This window comes from Adiantum capillus-veneris, chromosome 16 (assembly GCF_014529385.1).
Source record: "Adiantum capillus-veneris isolate H3 chromosome 16, ASM1452938v2, whole genome shotgun sequence".
NCBI classification, from domain to species: Eukaryota; Viridiplantae; Streptophyta; class Polypodiopsida; order Polypodiales; family Pteridaceae; genus Adiantum; species Adiantum capillus-veneris.
The window spans coordinates 147,532,936-147,548,443 of NC_140946.1; the positions used below are offsets into that span (position 1 = coordinate 147,532,936).

Below are 15,508 nucleotides of genomic sequence, written 5' to 3' on the forward strand. Positions count from 1 at the left end.
GTGTTGTGTGCGGGAGTCGCTGTCAATTATGGGTACTGCCTGCCATTGCTCTGATAATTAGCGGACGCTCAAAGTGGAGGACTTGCAAGTATGCACCAGGTGGACATGTGATCATGTGGCCTGGTCATGTAAGGGATCCAAGATGTTTGCAAAGAGCACCATGAAAAAGCAGCGCGCACGCTGCTCCCTCGGTGTGCTCCCGAGCTGGAGGACGCATTTGAAAAGCGGCTCAAATTTGGCCAGCTGTCAAAAGAACATTACAGCGGAGTCATTACACCGTGATCCGGGTGCGTCCTCCCAAGCTCAGCCTGCCCCTACAGGCGATGCCAACCCGATTGACTTGCTTGCAGTCGAAGCCAACACCGCCATCATGGAAGCATGCGGAGGGCAGCCACCAAAGCACCCGAACCTGCTGACGCAACCTCAGTTGCCGCCGTCACTGTTGCAATCCATGCGGCCAATGCCGCTGCATCCCTGCCTGCAGTGGATGATGGTGATGCTACCCCAACAGTTGCCACAGATGGTGGTGTCCACATTTATGCCCGACACCTCGCAAACAATGCTAGCGCCCTTCCTGCCAGCAGTTGCAGATGCTTCACACTCACCCCGCCCTTGTCATGCGGCTGAAATCAACGCCGCGGTTCAATTCAACCAAACTGAGCCAACTGAAGCCCAGGCCTCCAATGGCGAGCCCTTGCATGCTCACCTGCATGGCTCCTACGCTGCCATCAGTGGCGCCGACGCCACTGACCACGCTGGTGTAGCCCTCACAGCAACCGAAAATGCCGCCAATATCCCTGCGGACATAAATAATGAAGCCAAAGTGGCTACTGCCAAAGATGCTGCTGCAATTCCCAATTCCCAATATTGATGTTGCTTCCACGCTTGCTCTCGAAAATGCTGCCCACCCTAAATTGCAGCAAACCTCCCTCAATTGTAGCTCTTACTCCCTTGACGATGGACGTAATGGTATCCGTCTCCACTCTGGACGTAATGGTATCCGTCTCCACTCTGGTCTCAACCTTTGCTGCTTTGCCAAAGACGCCCACACAAAACCTGCTCAACACTGAAGACTCACTTTGGCGGCGAGCCACCTCGCAAGCCTCCTGCATCGATCTCTAAGCTAAGGCCAATCCTTCAGGCCACAAATCCATTTGTCAAGTTGGATTTACTTGACGCTTATATGATTGTAACCCTCCCTCTTGAGCATCACTTCTACCCCTTACCTGGGGCAATTCTCTTTCACCCCACACTCCAGTGAACATCGTGTGGCATGTAATTGCCATATGTAATGTATATAATTGCACCCTTGGTCATCAATAATATAACGCTTCTTGCCTCTCTCCCTGCGTATCTCTACCTCTAGCCTTCTTCTCTCTATCTCTCTCTCACTCACCTTCTCTGTGAGATCTCCTCTTCTCTACAGAGGAGTCATGCACCCACAAGTGTAGGCAGAAAATGTCTCCGCCAGTGCTCCAATGCTTGATTATGTCCATAGAGATACTGCACGCAGATGAATTTAGAAGAGATAAGCGAAGAACGGAAGCTAGGTGAAGATGCGGATCTCTTCCCTAGCACCCCTCGGCCATAGGAAGCATGAAAGCACATGATGGGGTGGTGAGAAAGAGGCACATGAAGGTCGAGGCAAACATAATATGTGAAAAAGAAGGGAGCGAGGGTGGCGATAGCTCAAGTGGCTGGGCAAGAGATGGTAAGATGGGCAAGCGGTGGCGTAGATCCTAGAGGTGGAGCAGGGAGGGCATGGCAAGATGATGGGTTGCGCCGGCAAATAGGGATGCCGAGCAAGAAATGCGGGGGCTATGACATGGCCAATTATAATTATGAAGTAGCATCAACTCCGACGTCGCCCTCCAGAGGTAGAGCAGACGTAGAAGGATCGCTGGAGACAAGGGAAATGACGAAGCATACAAGAACCACTAGGAGCTTGCCGTACGCCCCAACTACCTTTGGTTGCGGTCCTTGCAGTTTCTCCTTTATGAATAAGTTGTAGCTTGGCTCACTGTTCGTGTTGACGTGATGATGATCAATGTCCCACAAAGTGAGATCAGGTGCCAAGTAGCATGACATGGAGTGGTTATGGTACATGATTTTCTTGCAATGGCAATGGGTGACTGATTCCATATCGGGCGAGACGAGCAGCTGCAATTGCTGACATGCAGATTTGTCGATGGAAGCTCAAAGAAAATGAAGGGGTCGATGTTGTGACCCGATGAACATGGTGATTTTCTGAAACCCTGGTATCGACCCCGGCCAAAGGAGGCTGACGTCGTGTAAGACACATAAGCAAACGACAGGTTCACTGCAATGGCATAATCATACAACGCTGCCCATTGTTAATTAATGTTGCGGCAGTAGTGGGCGGAAGGTGACCCACAAACCCGACCAAGTTCCAGGGCTCGGGAAAAAATTTTTGTGGACCCGGCTTTGGAACCATTTCACACGCATATGAGCAGGCTTGCTCTAAATTTAAGAGGGATAATCACACTAACAATCTCATATTTTAACTAAAAAATCCATAATTTGAACCGGCTTGAAAACCTTCTTGCCCAAATATCAACCTACCATTTTTCATTTTGAACATGTTTTGGATAAAGCGAACCTATCATTTCCCGAGCCCTGTGCCCAACACGGCATTCCTTACAAGACCAATCTGTGGGTGATTCAACATGAAGCCCAATAATTACTACGCATGCTGGGACATGCCTACAGCCAACTGCTATACAATGGCTCAACAGTGCAACCCTCTCAACCCTCCAGGTGATGATACATGACCCTCCATTGTGGCGGTTGTAGCAAACATGGATTGGCCTTCTGCCAACATATATGTAGCACGTTTTCAAGAGTGACAAACACATAAAGAGGAGATAATTGAATACCTCAGGGAGATGGTGCAGGGGCTCATACATGAATTTTGTGAGAAGACAAGGCGCTGGCCAGATCGTGTAATTATGTTTCGAGATGGTGTAAGTGAAGGTCAGTTTGATGAATTTTTACAGAATGAGGTTAAAGATAGGGGATGCTTATTATAAGACATTGATTACATGGGTAGTGGTCCAAAAACAGCATCACACGAGACTATTTCCTGTTGATGACATCTACAAGGACAAGAACAATAATACCAGATGGTTATGAAACGCAAGTTTAGTGAATCTGGGTTGACGTGTGGGAGAACATTGCCCTCTTTAAAGATTTACCTATCTTACTCTTGGATGATGCCACTAATGCTCTCGATGCAGGATCGGAGGGTGTGGTGCATACTACCCTCGATCAAGCACTGATGCATGACGCTCGTTGTTGCCCACTACCTGTGCTCGCCCCATCACAGTCTTCCACAATTTCCAAGTCGCGAGGTTGGAAAGCATAAGGAACTTTTGCGGAGGATGGGGACTATGCTACACTCACTCAAGCTACTACCGCAAATAATGATGCCCACATGGGACTGCAGCTATAGATATGTCCTACCCCCTCAACCATTGCCGGCACTAACCGGGGTGCTGGCTCACCCTCTCCACCGCCAAGTGAGCAGCGTGCATGATAAAACACAAACTCTTCGGTTTGTCGCTTTGTACATGTCAATAAAAAGAGGCGCTCACTCCTCATGATACCTACGTCTATTTGACACACCAAAATATTGCCCACCCAGCCATGACAGTAGGAGTCGATGCTTGCACTATCAAAAGAAAACACAACAGTATGTGGTATATTTTCCAAATCAACACAAGTGGTTAACAAACTTCATGCCCGAGATGTTATCTCTTGAAGTTGGACTTAGAGTAGGGTATGTCTGAGGTGGCCAGGACTAAGGCCTAAGTTGTTTTCATCCGCTCCAAAGCAAGGGCCTATCTCCTTCATTGCAACAACAAAAGTCTTTCTAATAAAAGAAATCTCTGAATTAAACCTCTCTCAAAAAAGGAATGAGGATAACTTGTAAATGCATGTGGTGTTGCCTTCTGGAATTTATATAGAGGGGATCCGATCAATTATAGGAATAGAATAATTTACTTGATATAATGATTGATACATTTGTGGACCATCAAAGAGTGTTTCAAATATGAGTGCATAAGAATATGCTAGACCACTCATACATCCTCTCATTAACAACACCCTTTATGTCTTTGGCTCACCCATGGACATGCAATTTTTTTAAAGGTCCACTTTTGTAATGGACTTTGCCTATTCAATTTGAGAATAGCGGAATTTAATGAGAGTACTTTCAAGAAATGATTTTGTGAGCATAGCGGGTATACATAATTGAAGATAGCAACATAATCATAGCAATTAGTTAACTTGGCATAGACAATACTTTTGCAAGAGAGAGAGTTTAGAGAACATGACAACAATTGAGGACCGGATTTATGTGGAGCCGGTCCCCCCTCCAATAGGCATTTGTATTATGATTTCTCCCATAAAGAGAGACTTGTTACAATACAGTCTTTGTGTTCCTTGTGACCTAGGTGATGCCATGAAGATGGAAGGCTTCATGCACCACAAACATAACATAAACTTGAAGAAAGCTTTAACTATCCCAAGCCTCAGTCCCAAGACCTCAAACACCTTCGAAGGTGGAGAGAGCTAGCAGGGAATGAGGGTAGGGAAGAGGAAGAAGAAACATTTCGTAGGAGAAAGAATTAGTTCCTCACTTATCATACTCTTGTTGCTAGCATACATAATAGCATAGTAATGAAGAAGAAGGAGATGGCAAGCTTAAGCATTGAAGCATGGCTCTTGGTTGGATTTGCACTCCATAGCCAAGAGTGTTGGTGTAGGCTCTCAACCTCTACTTGCTTGGAGAGGGAGCTCTTGCACTTTGCATATCACACAATGAGAGTGCTTGTGAGTGTGTGTGGGTGAGTATACCCCCTAGGCACCCCCCTAGCTTGCTTGGGTCGACCCCCCCTTGTAGCTCATGCCTGAAGCTCATTGGACCCCTCCAGGCCTAGCCAATCACAAGCAGGAGCTATTACAAGCAACATGGGTAGCCTTGGGACAAGTGTCCCCCTTTCCCCTTTGATAGAGAGGACTTGATAAATGCTAAAACAATTAGATAATTCATGTAATTTATCATTGGACCCCTTTGAAGCCTAGCCAATAGGCTTCAAGCAACACATGAAGGTAACATGGGTAGGGGCCTGACATGTGTCCTTGCTGCCTCTTCAAGATGGGCTTCCCTTGTGTGTGTGAGTGGGTGTTCTCTCTCTAGGCCCTAGGAAAAGGGCTCGCCCCCCCTCTTGTAGGAATGCTTTTGACTTTTAGGTGATCAAGCACCTTACTCACCAAGCATGACAAAGCACTTGAACTAGGGGGGGTTCCCACAAGCATCTCAGGCAAGCTTCTCAAGGCACCTCAAGTACTTTAATCATGCAGCAAGTCAAGCACCTCAAGCATGGAGCCAGTCAAGCACCTCAAGCATCTTAATCAAGCACCTCAAGCATGAAAAACACCTCAAGCATGACAAGCACCTCAAGCAGGACAAGCACCTCGAGCTTGGGCCGGGTTCCCACCTCAAGCTCAGCCCTAGCTTACTTAAGGTCAAAAGTACTTTTACACACATTTATTGGAGGTCTTCAATGAAGCTAACCCTAAGGTTTTATGCTCCATTGTTTAGCCTTGCTCTTTGATAGACCATCTCCCTTTTGGGCCCCTTTACATTGGCCCCGTGTTGAGATAGATCTAAAAGCACATACCTATATCTTAACACTTGTTCCCGTTTATTCTCCCACATTAAGTGATCAATTTAATATGAGAAAATCATTTGGGTTAGTTAGATATTAGATTTTATGACAACTTTAGTCTCCAATCACAAGCACTTGGATGAATACTAGAGTACTTGGATGAATACTAGAGTGTGGAGGTAAAGAGAGTTTGTAAGCCATATCTCCAACTCACTTGAGTATATTAAAAGGCCCACAATATCTCAAAAATAATTTAGATGGTGGTCCAATTCGCACTCACAATATTGCTAGGCAACCGGTAAAAGCATATGCTAGTGCCATGAGTAGTCCCAAATCTCGAAAAGCATCTACTAGTGCCACGAGTGACCACCACTAACTGCTTTAGTAGAGTGTGCAAGAATATATGCTTGATTTATGCGCTATAAATATTATGCCCCTATCATTGCAAAAATGACAATTCGACTATTGTGCAAATGATCATTTTCTCTCTTGGCTGCCGCTTCCACTTTGGCATTTTCTCTCTCTCTATCCCTCACACACCCTCTGTGTGTGTGTGTGTGTGTGTGTGTGTGTGTGTGTGTGTGTGTGTGTGTGTGTGTGTGTGTGTGTGTGTGCGCGCGCGCTTCTCTCATTGTCGGTACTCTCACACCCCTATCATATCTCTATTCCACAAGTATGCTTTTCTCTCTCCATCTAATCCTTCTTCTCTCTCCTTCTCTCGGTACTTATTTCACCTACCTCAATGCTAGAGACTTTGGCACGGATTGGCGGCTTGAGCTTTTGACCATTGGGCAGGATATGGGAGCCAGGGGAAGAAGGCCCAAAAAGGAGGTTTTATATATACATTTTTGGAGGGTTCTTGTGGGCTTGAGGGACCATGGAGCCAATGGTTGCCATGTGTCCGGCAAGATCCCATATGCAAAAAGGGGACCGAAGGTCATAAGGTATTTAGGCGGGGCCGTGAGCCCATTGGAGAGAAATGAGGGGAGTAGAAGCTCCCAGCTAGAGCACGGCTATGGCTCCCGCCCCTCAATCACTGCGCAGTGGTGCGCTGGGAAAAATTTGGCGTGGTTTTGGCGGCAGCGGAGCTCACTGGCACTGGCCGACGGCCGGTGGTTCTAGGTGATGCTTTGAGCAGGTGATGACGTGGTAGGCGCCCGCAAGGGGCCGATTCTCACACCCCCGAGGGGCACCCCATTTTGAGAGGGAATTAAAGCAACCCCCTCCCCCCACACTAACAATATGGCTAGTGGTGATGCAAGGGAAAGGTCCCATGGGGTTCAATCAAGAGAGAGAGAGAGAGAGAGGGAGAGAGAGTGTGTGGCCAAGCAAAGCAAACCAGCCTGACGGATCGAATGCAAGGGGAGGTGTCCCATCAAATGAGGGAGAGAGAGAGTTCAAGGGGAGCTAAGGTTTGGGTCAAATCCAGAGCTGGCCAAAGGGGAGCCAAGGCTAGGCCTCCCAAAGGGTAAAAATAAAAAAGAAAAAATAAAAATAAAAAAATGATGCCAAGGGGCACTAGCGATGTCACTAGTGCAACCCCCCCCCCCCCCTTTTCGAGAGCTTGAGTCAAAGAGAGCAGATAGAAGCAAAGTGGCTACCCCTTCCAAAAGATGCCCAATTAAGGTGCTAGATGGGCCAATTAGGAAGCAGTTTCCAAATCTGAAGACCCCCACTATAAATGTCATTTTTTAATATAATTGAGGGATTTTTTTGTGTCATTTGAAGCCTACAAAGTGGAGCTCTCTGGTATAAGAGTGTGCATGTCCAATCCCCTTTGTAATTTCTCTTAAACATGGCCATAGTGATGGCATTGCAAGCTCTATACATGCCTTTTGAAGCATCATCAAGCCACTGTTGCCCAATTTTGCTGATGTTTCCTCTTCCTCCCTTCTCTTTCTCTTGTTCTTGTGTCTCTCCTTGGTGCTGACAACAGTGTGGATGGGTGTGCCCCCCCCCCCCCCCCCCCCCCGAACCGACGATGTTTTGTGTGAGAGAGTGAGATTGAGCGGCTATGTGTGTGTAAGGGTCAAGACCGACCGTGGCAATAGGTGCATTGTGTGGCAGACGTGTGGAGTGTGTAAGCATTGGAAAAAGAGCAGGCAGTGGTCTGCTAGTATGAAGAGTTTTTTTGAAGGTGTTTTCTGAGAGGATAGGGGTGATATGGATACCCTGAGCTATAGAGAGTCCTTTGTGTTTGTGCCGGGTGTGCTCCCCCATTCCACCTCTCCATCTTCTAGTGCCCCCACGGAGGAGTGGTCTGATGCTCCTAGTTGAAGTCGAAGTGATAATTTTGGTGATGCCAAAGGTGCATCCTTTGAAGAGCAGGTGCTGCTAGTGATGGCTTTGGCAGGATTTCCCATTTTCACTAGGGTCGAAGATGCGGAAACTTGGCTCCAAGACTATTGATTGTTCGTGTTGGAAAGCGGTCTATCGAGAGAAGATGGTGTGGTGTAGGTGTTCGCGCTCCTGGTTCATGGTAAAGCAAGGCTATGGTTCGCTGGCTTGCACAATGAAGAAAAGGCAGATTGTGAAGCCCTAGAGGTGGCTTTTCGAAGAAGATTTGTAGCAGAGGCGCAGTTGGGCAAAGTAAAGCAAAAGCTAGACGGTTTGAATCAAAGCTTGGAAGGTGATTTTCAAGCGTTCGAGTGGGAGTTTGAAGCCCTTTGGGGGAAATTGATCAAGGTAACTGTTGCATAAAATGCCAATTGTTTAAAGTTGAGTAAGTTCATGGATTGCATGCATGAGGAAGTGCGTGACAAAGTTCAGGTAGATGACCCGGTATCATACGAAGAGGCAGTAGCTCTAGTGAAAGGGCGGACCAAGAAGATTCTGAAGAAGCGCAAAGCTAGATGGAGTTTGCTAGGCTCCGTGGTGCCAAAGCAAGTTGATGTAGTGGCATTCAAGCCATAGGAAGTGTATATGCAAGAAGAACCAAGGGTTCTGTTAACCCTCCCGCACATTCCTATCACCTACGACGGACACTGTATTATTTATTTGGTAGAGTCAAGTATCGGGCTTGTCAGTCCAATAGGAGAAGGGTAAGAGTGATCGCCGATGAGAGGTGCACTCTAACTGGAACATTCAAGGGATTAGTTGGCTAAGCATGGTCGCCCAAGTGTGAATGATGCGAGCTCATATAAAAGTCAACTAAACCTAAAATTCACTCATTCTCTCATTTGTGCAATTGAAGAGTGCTCTTGCTCCATCTCCATGTTCTTCTTCTTCATCTCCTTGAGTGTGTCTGTAGAGAGAGAGAGAGAGAGAGAGAGAGAGAGAGAGAGAGAGTGTGCAATCAAGAATTGCGGCGGCACAACGGCGGTGAGGCAGTTGAGCGCGGCATAGCGGCGTCTCCCTCTTCTTTGCGACGAGGAATCCTCCACGACAGGAAGAGTAGAGCGGTGAGTGGCACACCAACGCCATCTTTGAGCTTACTAGTTTAGGCTTGTTGTGTGCTTGGAGCCATTTGTGGCTCGCACACAGTGTATCGGCAAGTTCCTTGCATTGACACATGTGACAACGCGCACATTTTTGGCGTCGTTGCCGGGGAATGCCATACACTAAGCTTGAATGGCACTCTGTGCTTCTTTTGTGGTGCAATTTCAATTGTAGGAAAGGTAAGGAAGGAGGATGTGTGTGTTGAGAAGAAGGATTTTGTGTTACTACTGTGTATTTTTTTTGTTAATGGAGTTTTCAAACGTACTGTGTTTTTTCTGTGTGTATGGTGTTAGTATTAAGGTTGTTAGTTCTGTGTAATGTAATGTACAGTAAGTAGGAAGTAGATCTATGAGAGCTAATAGAGTGTGTTAGTGTGTAACGGTAAGTGTATTAGTTGGAAGTAGGTAGGTAGAGTGTGTGTGTGCTCTCGTGCAGGCCACGACGACCTTATCCTTTTTTTTTAAAATTAAAAAAAAAATTTAAAAATTAAAAGGTAGGGCCGGGATCGGGAATTTCTCCCAGACCCAAGCCCAAGCTCACGCTCAGGCTTAGGCCTCAGTCATCCTTTAAAATCACGTATTTTAGCTTCACACGTAGCTAAAAATCGACTTTTTTGAGGACCAACGGAGCTTCAGGTGACCGAACGTTGTGCTGTAAAGCACACCGTGACCCTCTGAGTGATACACTCGTTTTGAACTATCACACACTTGAATCAAAAAACCGATCATTAAAAAATATTTTAAAAATATTAAAAAACGAGTGAAAACGGACGCCTAAAAAAGTAAGCGGTTAACCTTCGAGGTTATTCGCCGACACTTGTAGGGTGCCAAAGGCACATGCATCTGCGCTCTGGTCGTGTGCTAGAGACGGAGCAACTAGAGAGAATTTCGACTTACGCGAGTTCTCATTATCCACCTACCTTAGGTTCCGGGCCCTCGGCGGGGACCCAAGGTAGTACAAACCAAGACACGAACATAGCGGCGAGTGACTCTATCTTTGACTACGACGTCATGGAGGGTTTACCAATGCTAATCCTGATAGCTCAAGCCAAGACATACATGCCATGGGCCCGAGGTCTGGGCCGAGCGTGCTTAGCCTCCTGAAGGAAACTTTTAGTAGAGCCACTCGCTCCGAAGCATGGAGCTAATGATGTAAATGAGGGGGGTGGGAAAGTAAATTCTCCATTCCTGACTAACGTAGACCCTATACCCTTAGAGAATGTGCACTCTTCACTGCACCTCCTCACTCTTTAGAGTTATTTCCCTCCGAGGTCATATTACCCGATGGTAGAAGCCTTGCCAAAGTGCAAGAGGTTGAGCGATATATCCTTGCAGCAAGGAAAAAGGAATTCGAGAGCTTATGCAAGACGGAGCAACGAAGAGAGTTAAAAGTGAAAGCCCCTATGTCAATATCTTTGCTAAGAGAGCAATCAAGTGCTCCTGACTTAGCAACCGCTAAGGGACAACCATCCACTAGAAAGCAACATTGCATCTAGCTCAAAGGACACCCCTAGCACCTCAATCCTAGATGAAGCGTTCTTCAATGAGAACTAGGAGTACGAGCTACAAATGAAAACTCTGACCGACCTATACACAGGTCACACCTATCACGTGGGTTGGTTAGATGTCCTGCAATCCACAATGGGTGCTACTAGTGTGGAGGATCAACAACAAAGAGTTTGTGAGGTCATCCATAGGGTCATTGAGTTAGAGAGACAGAACAAGGGGATCAACATGCCTTCAACGGGTCTCATGAGATTCTTGGATACTGGAAAGGCTAAACACCGACCTTATCACAAATGGAGATTCCCTTGGTAAGTCCGATGGATCCCTCATATGTTGTTTTGCCAGGGGTCTCAGTGCAATCTGAGCCCACAAGTGATAGCTTTACCTTTCCAAATCTAGCTCATCTTTCCCTTGATGACACCACGGCTACCATGCCTACCCCAATGATGGGCATGCCAAGAAACACGCCATGGACCTCATTTGTTAGTAAAGCACCGCTACATGGTAGCTCAATGCTTGCAACAATACCTAAAAGTGTGAGTGACACACCCTTGCTCTCTTGAGCTTGCTAGATTAATCTGGTTGTGTGCTTGCAGCCATTTGTGGCTTGCACACAGTGTACGGCAAGTCCCTTGCTTTGACACATGCACATATTTTTGGCGCCGTTGCCGAGAAGATGCCCTGCACTAAGCTCGAATAGCACTCTATGCTGCTTTGTGGTGCAATATGAAATGTAGAAAAGGTAGAGAAAGAAGGTGTGTGGCTATTGAGAAGGATTTGTGAACTTTGTTTTGGCTGCAGTGTACTATTTTCTATTAAGATGTTAGATTTTTTTGCTGTAATCTACTATTTTGCACACCATGACTCCCTGAGCAATATGCTCGTTTCAAGCTATCACACTCTCTAATCCAAGCGGCTAGGGCCCAAGGGAAATGGATACTTTCCTAGAACAAAACCGAGCTATGAAGGGAAAGACCCCTTGGACAACAGGCATAGCAATCCAGCAATCGAGTGCTCATGAGTTAGTAGGCAACGTGGGTCAAACTGTGGGGAACAACAATGCTTCCACCTCAAGGGAAACCTCTAGTACACCGGGCCTAGAAGGGTTATTGCTCAACAAAAATTGGGAATATGACCTACAAACTGAAACCTTGACTAACCTGTACACGGGATACACATAGCATATAGGTTGGTTAGAAGTTGTACAATCTACTTCTAGTGCCACAAGTCTAGAGGAGCAGCAACAGATGGTCTACAATGTCATCCATAGCATCATCCAATCGGAGAGGCAAAACCGAGGCATTAACATTCCTTCAACGGGCCTTATGAGATTCTTGGATACGGGCAAGGTCTAACAACCAACACTATCACAGATGGAAACTCGTTCATTGCGTTCAATGGACCCTTCATATACTGTGTCGCCTGGAGTTTTGGTACAGTTTGAATCCACAAGTAGTAGTTTTACTTTTCCAAATCTAGCTCATCTGTATCTCGAAGACACTACGACTAGGACACCTACTCCGGTGATGAGTACAAAAAGTACACCTTGGACCTTGTTTGTTAGCAGTGCACCGCTACCTAGAAGCATAGTGCCCCCAATAATACCTACAGGTGTGCATCAAGCCTATGTACCTGTCACACCTCATGCCCACGTAGCTCCCACACCCCCAATTATGCCAAGGGCTCACACTCCACAATGGCATTATCCAAGCTCTTATTCAAGTGGGGCCATACCATTTAGCAATAACATGTCGTATCCGGCACCGGCTATGCCTAGGGCCACACCTATGAACTTTGGACCACCACGTGGTACACCACGATACGAGGTATGGGACCTGAGGGCCACGCGTATGCCAAGGCCAAGGCCAACTCCCATCCCACATGTAGTTCCAGGAGCGCCTGCACCTGCGGCCACTATACCTGCTTATTTAGGAGATTTGGTAGCATTTGCTCAAACCATCGGTCAATCTATTGCTGGGAATATGCATAACACGCCTGATAGAGAGCCTATAAGTAAGGCAGTACAAATAGCCAAGCTCACACAAAACTTTAGTGGAGACGGGGATGTGAGAAAGCATATCAAAGTGTTTGAACAAATATGCGATCCTCTAGGAGAACACAATGACCTGCATAAGAGTAATGCTTTAAGCTTAACCTTAAGTGGGAAGGCTGGGGATTGGTGTAGAACCCTAAGGATGGAAAAAAAAACATTTACCCTACTCTTAGGAGATTGTTCTTGAAAGTATACATACGAGAGGGAGTGCTTTGGGGTGTAGCCTCTCAGCTCTAGAAAGCCCAACGAGAGGAAGGAGAGTCGGTGAGAGACTTTATTAGTCGCTTGAAGCATTTGAATTCTCGTTGTAATCCAAATGAGTGCTTCAATATTAACCAATTTCTTGAAAGATTCATTAGGGGATTACAACATGAGGATATCTACAATAGCCTAGTCATTAGAGGTATCACCACTTGGAAAGCAATCATCACCAATGTGATCCAATTGGATCATGATTTGATGATTCAGGGAGAAAGTGTGTCTGTTGAGCCTAAATCTACTAGGTCGTAAGCATCAGGGCATCAGCCAATGACCCTAAAGCCTATTGCTAAGGAGACAAAGATATTTGAGATGACTTTAGCAGATCTCACCAAGGCCATTCAAGAGATTCTTAGAGGTAATCGTGCTCCACAAAACAATCATATGTATCCAAGAAAGGAGCAACAATGGTGCTCAGTATGCTATGGTCCGCATAGTACCAGCAAATGCCCTACTTTTAGAGTAAAATTCAATGGGAATTGCAATTCCTGTGGGAGGTTGGTCATCAAGCTAAGGATTGCATAGTATTTAAGCGTGCAATGGCCAATAGACCAACCTTAGCATGGACATACACACCTCAAGTGCCTGCATTGATGCCGGCCCCACCTCTTGAACAAACATCACAACACATGGTCCCTAGGACCCGAAATGTTGTTCAAACAACACCCTTACCACCTCCAGTGCTAGGACCGCAACCACCACATCCGAGAATCACTTCTTTGAATCAAGTGGTTTGTGAGTCATCTATTGCTTGTTTGGGAGGCTGTAAGGAAGATATAGACCCTAATATTGCCTATGGGATTGATGTACTTGAAGAAAGTCCACAATACTACATGGAGGACTATTGGGGACAAGTCAAACCTGTCCCATCAAGTAGCTACTCTTACTACAAGAGGCCAAAATATCAATTACATTGCCAAGAGACCACCACTTCAAAGCTATTAGTGTGGAGGTCCACATCGTGTGGCCGCATGTCCTATTAGGCTACAAAAGAATGCCATACTAATGCAAACTAATCAAGCAAGCACATCTACAATGCCAATACTCATGTGTAATCGATGTGGCATAGACCATTTGATTGCTCAATGTCGGAATAATCCAAATGCACCGAAGATCACACATAAACTTGATCGCGGTTACCGAGGAGCCATCATAAAGTACACCTGTGGTACCAAAAAACGTACTCACATGATCAATGCTCCAAAAACAAAATTGTATTCTTGAGGAAAGAGACACGGCATCAATTGCGCAATCTCAGAAGAAGAAGAAAACGCAAAGGAAGAGATCACAAAAGCAGGAAGTCGGACCCAAGTTCAAAGACCAACATAGGGACTGGTGATGACAACCCTGTATATATGAATGACGTGGAAGAGGATCCTGATTCATGTGAAACTATGGAGACAGAATGACCACTAAGAAATAAACCAACAAGGAAGATCGTCACGAGCCACAATGGCCAGGATCCAAGAAGAATATAGGAACTTATCCAAACCCTATAGAGGAGATCGAATGAGTCAAGCAATTAAGGAGTTTGGTAGAAGATACCCAAAGGGATCTAGAGCTAGCACGTAGGCAGATCCAGATTATAGACATAGTGTTTCCTACGCAACTAATAGTTGCAAAGAAACGCACACAGATTGGAGAAGACGGAGGAAGCTCAAGGCACACAACTGAGAGTGTATTACTTAGTGTGCAATGAAAAGATAGATAGCCCTAGAGTGATGGGCTTATATACAATGCACGGGGGAAAAAACCTCATAAAGAGGAAAAAATGCCTTGGCGGTCCTAGTGTGTTCACACATATCACTACCACATGTATATGGTAACAAATCCCCCCTGGAGTGATGCGTTGAACAAGAGCTGGCACATGACTAAAGGGAACTGCCATGCCTTGAGGACATGATCAGTCCACAAAGGGGAGTAAGCCCAAAGCTTTGTGCAAAGCTTTGAGCTTCTCACAAGACAATGCCTTTGTGAAAATATCTGCAAGGTTGTCTTGTGTTGGCACATAAGCCAAGATGATCTCTCCTGCTGAGAGCCTCTCCCTGACATAGTGGTAATGCATCTCAATGTGCTTTGTGTGAGCATGAAAAAATGGGTTCCTTGCAACTACCAATGCGCTCTGACTGTCAGTGTAGATAGTGTTGGTAGTGTTCTGTCCAACACCCAAATCATCCATAAGGTGTCTGAGCCATACAAACTCAATCGTAGCTGTGAAGATTGCCATGTACTTAGCCTCACAACTAGAAGTGGCCACAGTAGGTTGCTTCTTGCTCAACCATGATATACATGAACTACCAAGCATGAAACAGAAAGCACTTGTAGACACTCTCGTGTTAAAACAACCAGCCCAATCTAAGTCCTAAAAAGCATGTAATTCTAGTGGCAATGATCCCCCCTTGGGATAAAACAAGCCAAGATGAAAAGTGCCACTAAGGTAGCGGAAAATCCTCTTGACAGCCTGCCAATACTTAAACCCTGGGCTATGCTCATAAATCTATTGACCTGTGAGACTGCAAACTGAATATCCGACCTCGTGTTGCATACATAAATGAGGTAGC

General features: G+C 46.0%; 1 pseudogene; it reads right to left on the minus strand.

Annotated features, from left to right (window-relative positions):
- Positions 1 to 271: 271 nt before the first annotated feature.
- Positions 272 to 1,286, minus strand: LOC147440032 (uncharacterized; annotated as a pseudogene).
- Between the last annotated feature and the right edge of the window lie 14,222 nt (positions 1,287 to 15,508).